Raw genomic sequence first — 12,227 nt, 5'->3', positions numbered from 1 at the left:
ATATTTCTTTTAAAAAATTTACGTACATTGATTTATAATATATTCTCCTCTGAACCTTGATTTTTTTACTTAATAATATACCTTGAACATCTCTTTATATCAGCACATATAGATCTACTCTGTTTGTTTTATAATACTCCCTAGTATTCCATTGTATAAAGGTACCCTAATTTATTTAAACTGTCCCCTGCTGATGGACATTGCAATAATTTATTTGATGTTACAAATTATATTTCAATGAACACCTTTTAACATATATCCTGATGTCATTCTTCATATGTATTTACAAGGTAACCAGGGTTAACGTATACATTAGCATAGGTTGTACACTGCACAAAGTGCCTCATCTGTGTGGGCACCAATCACTTTGTAGACATCATAACTTTATTTTTAAAATATTTTATATATACATATTTAAAAAGTTTTTCTTGGAGTAGAGTTGATTTACAACGTTGTGCTAGTTTCAGGTGGATGTCATCACTTTAAATACTTATTATGATACTTTCCTGGCAGATAGACATAAAATGTCTTGAGGAAGGGGTTCTTTTTTCTAATTTGCACAAAATCATCACTGCCCTGGGTGAACCACTGTCAACAGAACTGCTGAGCCAAAGGGCACATGCACATGGACTTTTGATAGATATTGTCAAGTTTCCTCCCAAACTTAAGAGCTACAAAAAAAAAATTCCTAGTGGGTAAAATTGGGTGACTTGCTTGTTACCTACTTTCCCTTCCTTTTAGGGGACGATCTAATGTATACTCTCTTGAAGGAGCAGAGACCAGTAGGAGAGAGAAGCAGCTGCTCTAGGCCCAGAGCACCTAAAGTCTGCAGACTTGATTCCTGAACAAATATATGTTGATAAAATTGACTTCTTTTCTTTTCTTTTTCTTTTTTTTTCTTTCTTTCTTTTTTTTTTTGGCTGCACCACACACACGGCATGCGGAATCTCAGTGGAAGAGCGTAGTTTTAACGACTGGACTACCAGGGAAGCCCCTTTTTGTTCTTTCATGGAGGAATTAAATGAACAATATTGGGAAACGTGCAGGAACGCTGTGATGGCGCTATGGTGGGAGGTCGGTATTGTGGGATAAAGATGGAATTGTTGAAATACATCTGTTGTGGGCCATATGAAAGAGAGCTCTATTACTGTACTTTTCTCCAATCCCTCAAGGAAGAGTCAGCTGTCCCAATCATAGCCTGGCTTTCTAATCCAGTACACATTATAGGGCACTTTTGGACATGGATGTACTGTTCTGTTGGTCAAATTGTGCCTGACGTTGTTCTCATTGTCATAAAATGCCTCTACACTTGTCAGTCACTGGAATTCTATTGGATTCTACTGTAAATGCAAAATTGAAGGAAAAGTAAGTGCAATCCTGAGACCGATTCATTGAGGAGGAAGGAACGTGTGAAGCAATGTCCACAGCAAACTGAAAATGGAGACAAGGAAGGTGAGGGATGGGGGGAAGAAACCAAGGTGGGGAAAGGTCAAGGTTGAGAGAAAGGAAGACCATAGAGAGTAAGAATGGCCTGTAGAGGTGAGTGGCCGAGCCCTCCAATGACTCTGATTGGTCAAAGCAGGAGAGGAAGCCCAGCCCCCTCAACCAGCTTTGAGACTTTGGGCAAGTCCCCTGCTTACTCTGTCTGCCCTCAGTTTCCCTACTTGTCAAAGAGGCCTGAGAATGACCCCCTTCCTAGGATAGTGGGGTACAACGTGACAAAGAACATGAGAATGCTTGGGGATGTTAAAAGCAGGGACAAGATGACACATGGTCATGTCCGTGGTCTTGATCTGCCTCTCACAGTGCTGTCTATTGATCCAATTCTCTTCCAGAATGAAGCTCGCGGAGCTTTCTCCCCCGGCCCTTGCAGAAACAGGAAACTAACATGAGAATCTTCAAAGTTTGCAAAACAGCATGGCCTGTAATGAATCTCTAGCAACTATCAGGGGCAGAGAGCCTAAAAAGGTGTTATTATGTATTTCCCTCTTGTGATAAAACTCTAATCTGTTTAATGTTTCATCTTCAAGGACAAAATGCAGCTTACAGCCGGGCCCCGAGCTTGTTTAAAGGACAGCGGCGTTCCTGGGGGTAATCACTTTGCCTTTCATCAGGATGAGTTCTGAGGCAGAAGCCTCAGCACCCAGCTCAGGTAAGGCAGCACAGAACATTTTCTGGATTCAACCGATTCTACTAAACCTTGTAGTTCAACACAGTTCATTGATTGCTACAGATTTAACCAGTTGGGCTGGAAAATGTTTATATACGTTTATGGTTAATTTTTGGAAGTAGGGGTGTTGGTGATGGTGTGAATTAATGTCTCAGATAGGAAAGGTGTTTAAACTTGAACTTCTTCTTCTTTTTTTTTTACTTTTATTTGCATTTTGTTTAATGCTGAATTTATTCTTGCACCATAAGTTTCTGCTTCTTCAGTTTCTTCTGGGATATCTTTTTTTCTGTGCAACAATCTGCCCTTTTTCAGTAAGGCTCACTGGATGGTGGCAGAGGGAGTTCACGCAGGGGTGAATCGGACCATGAGCTCTGTAAATCCAGAGGCACATCTTGGGGCTTTGTTCACCTGGATGAGCTCAATGCCCAGAGAGAATTGACATCAGAGCACTTAAGTTCAGCATTACTCTCTGCATGTTAAAGCATTTGCAGAAAACACTCAGCACTCTTTAGGGGCCACCAATGCTGTGCCAGCCCTACCGTTTGTCCTGGGCATTCCGCCATCGTGACGATGGAGGGGCACACATTGCTTCTGCAAAGTGACATCTTTCAGAGACTTGGCGGTTTTTTTAAATATGCACACTTTGGTGGTCTGGGCAGTGAACTTGGAGATTTGAACCTCGATTTGCATGATTCTGTCAGCTTCCTGGGTCAAGTGAGTAGCGAAGCATTTTCAGAGATCGTTGCAGGCTATTTACAGAAGAGTTTGAAATATATTCTCGCATCCCAGTACTAATAAAGACTGCCAAGTAATATAGTCAGGAAAACAGAAGGCAGGACAGCTGGACGGTGGGCTGGATAAGGAAACAGCTGAGAGCGGCTTTCTGTTCATAGTTTGTAGAACTGGAGAGACCTCACAGGCTCCTGCTTCTCTGTGCCTGAGGGTATTTGAAGAAGAGAGATAAAGCCAGTGCTTCTCCCTGTGGCATCTACTATACTCAAAGATTTGAAACAAAAAGACTGTTGCTTTTATATTAAAATAAACCAGATATGTAGTAGAGTGGGAAGCAAACAGGGGGCGGGGGGGCGGTGACGTTTCAGAAGAGCTTCCCAAGGGGTGTCTGCCTGCCACGGGCAGCTCTGGGCTTCCATCGGTGCTGGGGGCTCGCGGAAGAGTCTGGGGAGCACGAGGTCCCCTGGCTCATCCAGGGTCCTCCACCTGGGGCCACGCGCCCGTGCTCCTCCTGTCTCCCGGGACGCCTTTGCCTTTCTTCTCTGCCTCTCCCTGCTAAGCCAGTATGCCCAGGTGCTGATGCACCTTCTTTTACGAAGGATATCCTGAGGGACTGCTCTTCGTCACCTCCTTTCCATGGCCCTTACCAAGACCGTATCTCACCTGCGTTCCCAGTGGTCTCCAGAGGGCACAGCGCCACCTGATGCACGCTCTGCCTTGTTGGAAGTAGGATCTCCATAAGCATTTGAAGAACAAGGAACGAATCAATGAGAAGTTGGCATTCCCAATTAGTGGCTCAGCAGACAGCCAATTTGATTTCTTTTTAGAAGTGAAAATCAAGACAGAGTTTGGCCTGACCTGGGGGTAGTTCCTGAAAGAAGATGAGAGGGAAGAAATTAAAAACCATTCCTTTTAACGGTTTCCTGATGAGACTACGCCCAGGGAGGGGCTTCTGAAAATCCTGACACTAGAGATCAAGCCATGTTGATTGCTGCCGTCATTTGTCTTCACTTCCCAAGTCTAAATCAAAAGTGAATTGCTGGACTTCCCTGGTGGCACAGTGGCTAAGAATCTGCCTGCGAAAGCAGGGGCCACAGGTTCGAGCCCTGGTCCAGGAAGATCCCACATGCCGCGGAGCAACTAAGCCCGTGCGCCACAACTACTGAGCCTGTGCTGTAGAGCCTACGAGCCACAACTGCTGAGACCACATGCCACAACTACTGAAGCCTGCACACCTAGAGCCCATGCTCCTCAACAAGAGAAGCCACCCAATGAGAAACCCACGGACCGCAACAAAGAGTAGCCCCCGCTCGCCTCAACTAGGGAAAGCCCGTGCACAGCAACCAAGACCCAACACAGCCATAAATAAATAAATAAATAAATTTATTTTTTTAAAAAGTGAATTGCTGATTGATTAATTCTGCCTGTTGCCCTTTTCATCAATAGTGCAGACTCAGTAATTATCCTCTTTTGATTTTTTCCAGTGGCATCAGCCCCTGCACTTCTGACAATAAGGAAATATTAATTGAGAGTGAAAACCGAGTTGTTAAACAATAAAATTAAATAATTATGGTATGTGAAGGACATCATGTCATCAGCCCATCAATCTGTTGCAATCGAATTATCAGAGAGACTTCCCCTCTCATTCCCAGAAGAACTGTACTGTGTCCTAAGGCCATGCTAGTAGAACCTTTGTTCTTTTGGCATCATGTCCTGGTCTGGATGCTTCCCAAGTTTGTGCTGTGTCTGGGACTCTTTGGGGCTGTTAGCTGTGTCCTTTGTGGGAAGAGTTTAATAGAGCTGAATTTGGATCAATAAGTCTCCTGGGTACCAATTCTGGTTGTGCCCTGATTTTCTCTGTGACCTTAAGCTAACCAGGAAAACTTGCCTGCCCTTTTGTTTTCCCATTTGGCAAGTGAGGAAGACATTATTTCTCTGCAAAATGTCTCAACACCTGAACACAAAGAAACTTTAGACATGAGGGGTTATTAAGAGACAAAGTGAGAGAGTGACATGGACATATATACACTACCAAATGTCAAATAGATAGCTAGTGGGAAGCAGCCACATAGCACAGGGAGATCAGCTCGGTGCTTTGTGACCACCTAGAGGGGTAGGATAAGGAGGGTGGGAGGGAGACGCGAGAGGGAAGGGATATGGGGATATATGTATATGTATAGCTGATTCACTTTGTTATAAAGCAGAAACTAACACACCATTGTAAAGCAATTATACTCCAATAAAGATGTTAAAAAAAAAAAAGAGAGACTATCTGTTGTATTTCTGTCCATGGTGTGTGTGGGGGGGATTTCAGTCCTGAGTCACCAGTGAGACTTGTCAGAGAATCCTTATACTTGCAGCACAGATTTTATTTCTCCAGCTGCTTCTGTGGCCTGGTTTAATTTTATCTGCTTTTTGGTCAGCCTAAGCACTACACGGATTAGTTCAATGCAAGGATATGACCTCCTCAATTTTATTCTCACTCTTGGCAGATAACCCAACTCTGGTCTTATTGAGAAGACGGAGGTGGATTTGGATGAATTGAACTTGCTCATCCTGCTCATTTTCACGCTGATGGATCTGCATATCTGCGGTTGTCTCCCAGTCTCAGATAAAAAGAGGAGGCATCTCTCCCCCTCCTCCCCAGAGCTAACCCTGTCCCCTGTTCCCTTGATCCCTCCCTTCAGCTCTTCCTATTTCGCTTTTCACTGCTTGCATTACCCACCTCTTAGGGCTCCCTTGCAACTCTTTTCAAACATGCCTAAGCTTTATTCTATTTTAAAATCACACAACAAAACCGAAAGGCCTTTCTTGACCTTGCTGTCTCTTCTAGTCTATTTATTACCTTCCTTTTGCAGCAAGATGCCTCCATTTCCTCTTTCCACATAGCCCCTGAGCTCTGCAGTCTAGCTTCTTTGTTGATTTTTTTTTTTTTTTTTTCTTGCAGTACGCGGGGCTCTCACTGCTGTGGCCTCTCCCATTGCGGAGCACAGGCTCCGGATGCGCAGGCTCCGGATGCGCAGGCTCAGCAGCCATGGCTCACGGGCCCAGCTGCTCCACAGCATGTGGGATCTTCCCGGACCGGGGCACGAACCCGTGTCCCCTGCATCGGCAGGCGGACTCTCAACCACTGCGCCACCAGGGAAGCCCCTAGCTTCTTTGTTGAAATTGCATTCTCAGTAGTCACCTGGGTGCCCTTGTGCACCCAAAGAGGGCTTTGTTTTAGCCTCATTCTTATTTTCTCAGGGCATTGGCTTTCTATCCCTCTGCTTTTTTCTTCCAACCTTCCACTCTGATATACTTCTCTGGTTTATATTTGCCCATCTGACTCCTAGTTAGATTTCCCAAACTTGCCCACTGCCTAGCATTGTGACTAAGGGTCTAGGCTCTGACATAAGCCTGCCTGTGGGTGATTCTAACTCTGCCACTAATTAACTGTGTGACCTTGGGCAAGGTCACCTCTGTGCCTCAGTTTCCCCATTATGAAAATGAGGATCATAATAAGAGTACTAGCATAGGGTCAAACAAGATAGTCTATGCAGTATTCACCCCAATGTTTGGCACATAGAAATAGTTAATGAATATTACTTATTAGCATAACAATAAGCTCCTAGAGCTTTGAAAATATAACTTTTTCCTTTTTAGGACACATTGCCCACATCTCCCAACACAGAGCCAGACAATAAATAATTATTGGTAAATAGATTCTCGCACTTGGATGGAGAGTTCAGGGAAGGATGGGGGGAAGGAAGCTCCCCAAATCTGCAAGTACCCCAGGTTTTTTTGGTTTGGTTTTCCCAATAAATCATTTAAATTGTTGAGAGTTTAAATCAGTCGTTTCAGGTCCTGTGGTGTTTGTTGGGCTGGAAGGGGCATCAACGGTAAAGCTTTGGCTGGTGGTACCCCAATCAGTCACAATGAAGCTACTTGGCCTGGAGCACAGTGTCCTGTCCTGAGATTAAAAGCTGCTCCAACAGGGATTAGGGAGGGAAGCGCTGCAGCGGCTGCTGGGTACGGAGGCTGCCTGGAACCGGTCCATTGAGTGATGCCGCCATCTAGTGGTCTCACGGGGAACGGTGCTGGACAGAGCCCTTTCATTCGGTGCAGGGGAAGGACCCTAGAATTGCAGTCTTTTCTTTAGAAACTGTGGGTGGGACTCGGAATGAGGGACGAATAAGGGGCAAACACAGCATAGGAAAGGAGGAAAAACACCTCAGCACAATTTGGCGAAGTAAAGGGCCCAAGGGATGCTTATTCCCACCTAGAACAACCTTGTGGGTATCAGAGGACGGTTCCTTCCCCCACTTCAATTCCATCTACATTTTGAATTTTTTTTTTTCCTCGCATGAGTCTCTCTTTCCAACACTCTGCGCTGACCCGTTATCCTGAACAGACGCTGCTTCACCTTCTCATTTCCCTTCTTCTATGTTAGGAACTCAGGGCTGGGAAAACTGACCCGACTCATGCCATCTGGCTGCTGCCCCGGAACAGCCGCTCTCCGCGCCGCCCAGGACCTGAGCTTCGGCCAAACTGCGCTTCTTCACCACGTGACCGCAGCAGGTAAGGGCCGGCTGCTGGCTGGGGCGGCCCGGGCTGCGGCGGCGGGAAGAGGCTGAGGTCCACTTGGGTTCCCCAGTCCCTTCTGGAATGTCACTCAGGTCGTTGTATCAGAGAGCTGACGTTCTCTTTGTAAAAATGTACTAGGCAATGTTGATGAAGCCGTTTTTTCTTTTCGCAAACTATGTCAATCCATCTATGATCAATAGATGGATTATAGATCGTTATATTAAGATCACTGTATTAAGAGCTTTAGATGGGAGGGGACTGAAGGGAAGGTATGGATGCTTCAAACTGAAGTGTCTCTGCCGTGTGTCCTTACCTGGTCAGCACGCAGGACACCGTCTAGGAGCTGGATATAGGCTTAGAACATAGTTATGGAAAGTATAGATGTTGGAGTCTGGAACTCTGCTCTGCCACTATTAGCTATTTTACTTTGGGTGAGTTGTTTGTATTACTCTAAGCCCCAGTTTCTCCTCTAAAATGGGCGTAAGTAAACCTGCCTCTCAAGATGATTGTAAAGGTTAAGTGAAGTACAGAAAAGACCTCTTATTTGAGAGATTGGGACTGGATTTTAGAGAGCTTATGGGAGAAGTTGGTTAAAGCAGTGAATCATAAAAAATGATACGTAATCCAATATTTTACCTTAAAATATAGAATTTCCCAATCTTTAATGTAGGGCCGTGGCCTTTTCTTTGAACATGGATCCTCTAGTGGGCATTTTTTGATATGTCTCTCTTGCACAAGCCCCATTCATAATGCTTCATCTATGAGTTCTAGTTTTGGTTTCTGTCCATGTAGTGAGACTTTAAAGGCTTCTGGGAAGATGCGTGTAAAATCACTTTCTGTTAAGATCATCCCAATTCCAGTACATCCTTCCAGATTATTAAGACTGTTTCCAAACTTCTGTCCACACGAATCCTAATTGGACAGCAGTTATTTTTAGCAGCTTCCCATTGTTGAGTCCTTCCAAAACATTCAATTTTGCTTTCACAGAAACAACTTCCTTTCTTTGTATACTCCTATTTCATCAGTTTCTATAATATTTAAATTTCACAATTACAGTAACAAGTACAGCTGTCATAAACTGATTCTTGGTAAGCCTATGAGGACTGGTGGAGCAGAAGTTAGCAGTGGCTACTGTCAGCCACAAGCACTGGTTGGTACCGTTCGCAGAGGGCCTGCAGAATACGGTTAACCTGACAAGTTGGTTAAGTAGAGGTCAGCTAAACAGGCTCTCCTGCAGTGTATACAAAATGCTAAGTATAGGGCTTCCCTGGTGGTGCAGTGGTTGAGAGTCCGCCTGCCGATGCAGGGAACACCGGTTCGTGCCCCGGTCCGGGAGGATCCCACATGCCACGGAGCAGCTGGGCCCATGAGACATGGCCGCTGAGCCTGCACGTCTGGAGGCTGTGCTCCACAGCGGGAGAGGCCACAGCAGTGAGAGGCCCGCGTACCGCAAAAAAAAAAAAAAGCTAAGTATAGTGCCTAGTATATACATGTCCAGTAATAGTAGCTACTAATGTTATTATCATTAATACCTTCAGTGTTGGAAGGATTGTTACAAATCTAACAGTTTCTTCCCCTCATTTTACAGATAAGATCAAAGTATTATGTAATTTTGGCCTTCATAATATAGATTTTGGCTTTAATAAGTTAAAGGATTATTGACGATAAATATAATATTTTGAGTCGGGAGGATTTAAATTTGCAAAGGCATCTGGGAGTCAACATAAAGCACAAAACTCATCTAAGTCACCCCAAATCCATGTCTGTTCAGGAAGACCAGGTAGGACCACAACATGGCAATGGAGACAAGCTGCAGGGTCGTGGTGACGGTGAAACTGTCCCCATCGGGGACAGGGCATTAGCACAGAGAGAAGGACTTCCCAGAGGGGGAAGAATTCGTTGAAGAACGTACGCAGGGATGAATGAAACTACAAGCAGAGCCTTGCCTTAGGTGTCCAGGTGTCCTCCCAGACTCAGTCACACTAGACAAGGTACCTGGGAAGCCCAGAGCAACCTGCCAGAAGGAGGACCCAACACTCCCAGCAAAGAACGACTGTTTGGGGGCGCGTGGGTTTGTAGGTGGAGTTATGAACACCTAAGGATTCTTTGAATCCATATACTCTGTTTCTTCGTAGTTTATTTACAACATTCCTCTGAGAGCTCCTGTATTGCAGCAGGTTTGTTTGATTGGGTTGGGTCAAAAGGACTTAATTTGCCAGAGAGGAGGAGGGAGACCGGCAGCAGGGCACTTGGGTGGAGGGAGGCCTTTAAGAAGCTGCAAGCTCAGGAGGCACAAAGCTCAGGTAAGGGGCTCTGCAGCCCCGAATGAACTTTTCTTCTGTGTTATTCTTTAAGCAAACTTTTTTTTTTGCGGTACGCGGGCCTCTCACTGCTGTGGCCTCTCCCGTTGCGGAGCACAGGCTCCGGACGCGCAGGCTCAGCGGCCATGGCTCACGGGCCCAGCCGCTCCGCGGCACGTGGGATCCTCCCGGACCGGGGCACGAACCCGTGTCCCCTGCATCGGCAGGCGGACTCTCAACCACTGCACCACCAGGGAAGCCCCTAAGCAAACTTTTAATTTAAGAATAGTATCCAAGAGGTGTGTACAAATCATAGCCTGTGCAGCTTGATGTGGTTTTAATTTTGTTTCGAAAGAGAAGTTCAATGTGCTTCACACACATGTGCCCTCCATCCCCAGTTCTCTGCAAAGACACTGACCTCTCTCCTCTTGTGCCCTCTGGCCCCAGTTGCTCCTCCCACTTCCGGGATCTCGTCTGCCAGTGGCCTCAGGTGAGTGGAGTATGCCACTTCTGGAGGTAGTTAATTTCCTCTGGAGTATTCCGGGGGTTCTTCTACACCAGTGTGTGTGTGCCGTCACAAGGCACCTTGTAAAAACGGGCAGCGCTCAGGCCCTCCACTCCCTGAGACTCTGATCCCGTAATTATGGAGCAGGCCTGAGGCTTATAACAAGCACTCCGGGGGATTCTGATGTAGGAGGCCGAGCCAAAGAATGCTTAGCTTTCTCTGCGCCAAGATGGAGATGAGCCCTGATGACCCGAGATTGAACTAGATCACAGTTTTTATCTTGTGCTGGGGAGGCCGGAGGTGGGAGGTGGTGAGCCCTGTGTTTTTCTTTCTTTTTTTATTAAAACTATTCTTATTTATTTATTTATTTGGCTGCACCGGGTCTTAGTTGCGGCATGCATATGGGATCTAGTTCCCCGACCAGGAATTGCGAACCCCAGCCCCCTGCATTGGGAGCGCGGAGTCTCAAACACTGCGCCACCAGGGAAGTCCCATCCTGTGTTTTTCTAACCACACACTGAATCTCCCAAGCAGGGGGCTCAACCCTCATGTACTTTTCTCTGCTTGAGAGCCTTCCACGACCTTAAATTCTAGACGTGGCTTTTAAGAAGTGACAAGGCAGGGGCTTCCCTGGTGGCTCAGTGGTTGAGAGTCCGGCTGCTGATGCAGGGGACAAGGGTTCGTGTCCCGGTCCGGGAAGATCCCACACCCCACATGCCACGGACCGGCTAGGCCCATGAGCCATGGCCGCTGAGCCTGCGCGTCCGGAGCCTGTGCTCTGCAACGGGAGAGGCCACAACAGTGAGAGGCCCGCGTACCGCAAAACAAAATAGAAGTGACAAGGCAGGATGCTTGGCTTCTGAGGCCTGGGGAAGTGGCCTTGGGTGGCTAAAGCCCTCAGCTGCTGTGCTAATGCTGCAAGAGAAGGCCAGTGTGAAGAACAGGGAACCACGTTTGCTTTCCTTCCCAGTGGAGAGAAGCTTCAGGCATGATTTTCTTATGTCTCAGAACAGGGACACCAGCTGTTTTTTAATGAGGCCTGTGCCCCCCTTGGTGAGTGACCATCAGCTTGAGGGAACTTTGCTTCTTCTAAGCCCCCCATACCCACTGTCCAGTGCCCATCGGCTCTGATCCAGAGCATTCAACCTGAGGAGTGGCAGGTTCCATTGATACAGAAGGTTGTGTCCAGAAATTCCCCAGAAAGAAACGACCAAGCATGTTTTTTGCCTGTGTGAATTTTTAAATCCTCTTGTTCTGGAGAGGAATCGCATAGTAATACTGGTTTCTTTCTGTTAATGCATTGCTTCTCAAAGTGTGGTCCCCAGACCAGGAGCATCCCAGCATCACCTGGGAGCTTGTTACAAATGCAAATTATTGGGTTCTGCTTCAGATGTACAGAATCAGAAACTCTGGGGACTGGGTGTGGGAATCTGTGTTTTAACGAGTCCTCCGGGTAATTCTGATGCGGACTCGGGTGTGTGAACCACTGGCTTAATGTAAAGTGTATGGGAACACCTTTTCACTCAAAGAAAATCTTGCTAGTTAGTGGCAGTACAATTTTCTGTGGGGGGTGGGTTGGACTCCTTCATTTCCATGGTGAGGGGAGGTCTGCTGGCCAGAGATGGAGAAGAAATAGAGAATGTGGCTCTGGGGTAAAGAGGTGTATTCATGGTTCTCTTGAGTGTCTTCTGACCAAGAGAGCATGACCTAAACCTGCTGGGGGGGAGGGGCACAGAGATGATGGAGAAACCAAATCCCCATGTACCTCCAGGTCAAACAGAGTCAAATGTTCCAAAGCACAGCTGTTTAACAGGACTGGGCTCTATCTGTAGCTTGCATTAAATAAGTTCCAAACTCCAGTAAAATCAGCGTGGCCAACTTGCCCTTGTTTGCCCAGGACTTTCCTGGTCTTAGCACTGAAAGTCCCATGTCCCAGGAAAGCCTTCAGGGCCAA

The sequence above is a fragment of the Hyperoodon ampullatus genome (genome assembly GCF_949752795.1).
Source record: "Hyperoodon ampullatus genome assembly, chromosome: 13".
NCBI classification, from domain to species: domain Eukaryota; kingdom Metazoa; phylum Chordata; class Mammalia; order Artiodactyla; family Ziphiidae; genus Hyperoodon; species Hyperoodon ampullatus.
This window is presented reverse-complemented; position numbering follows the sequence as displayed.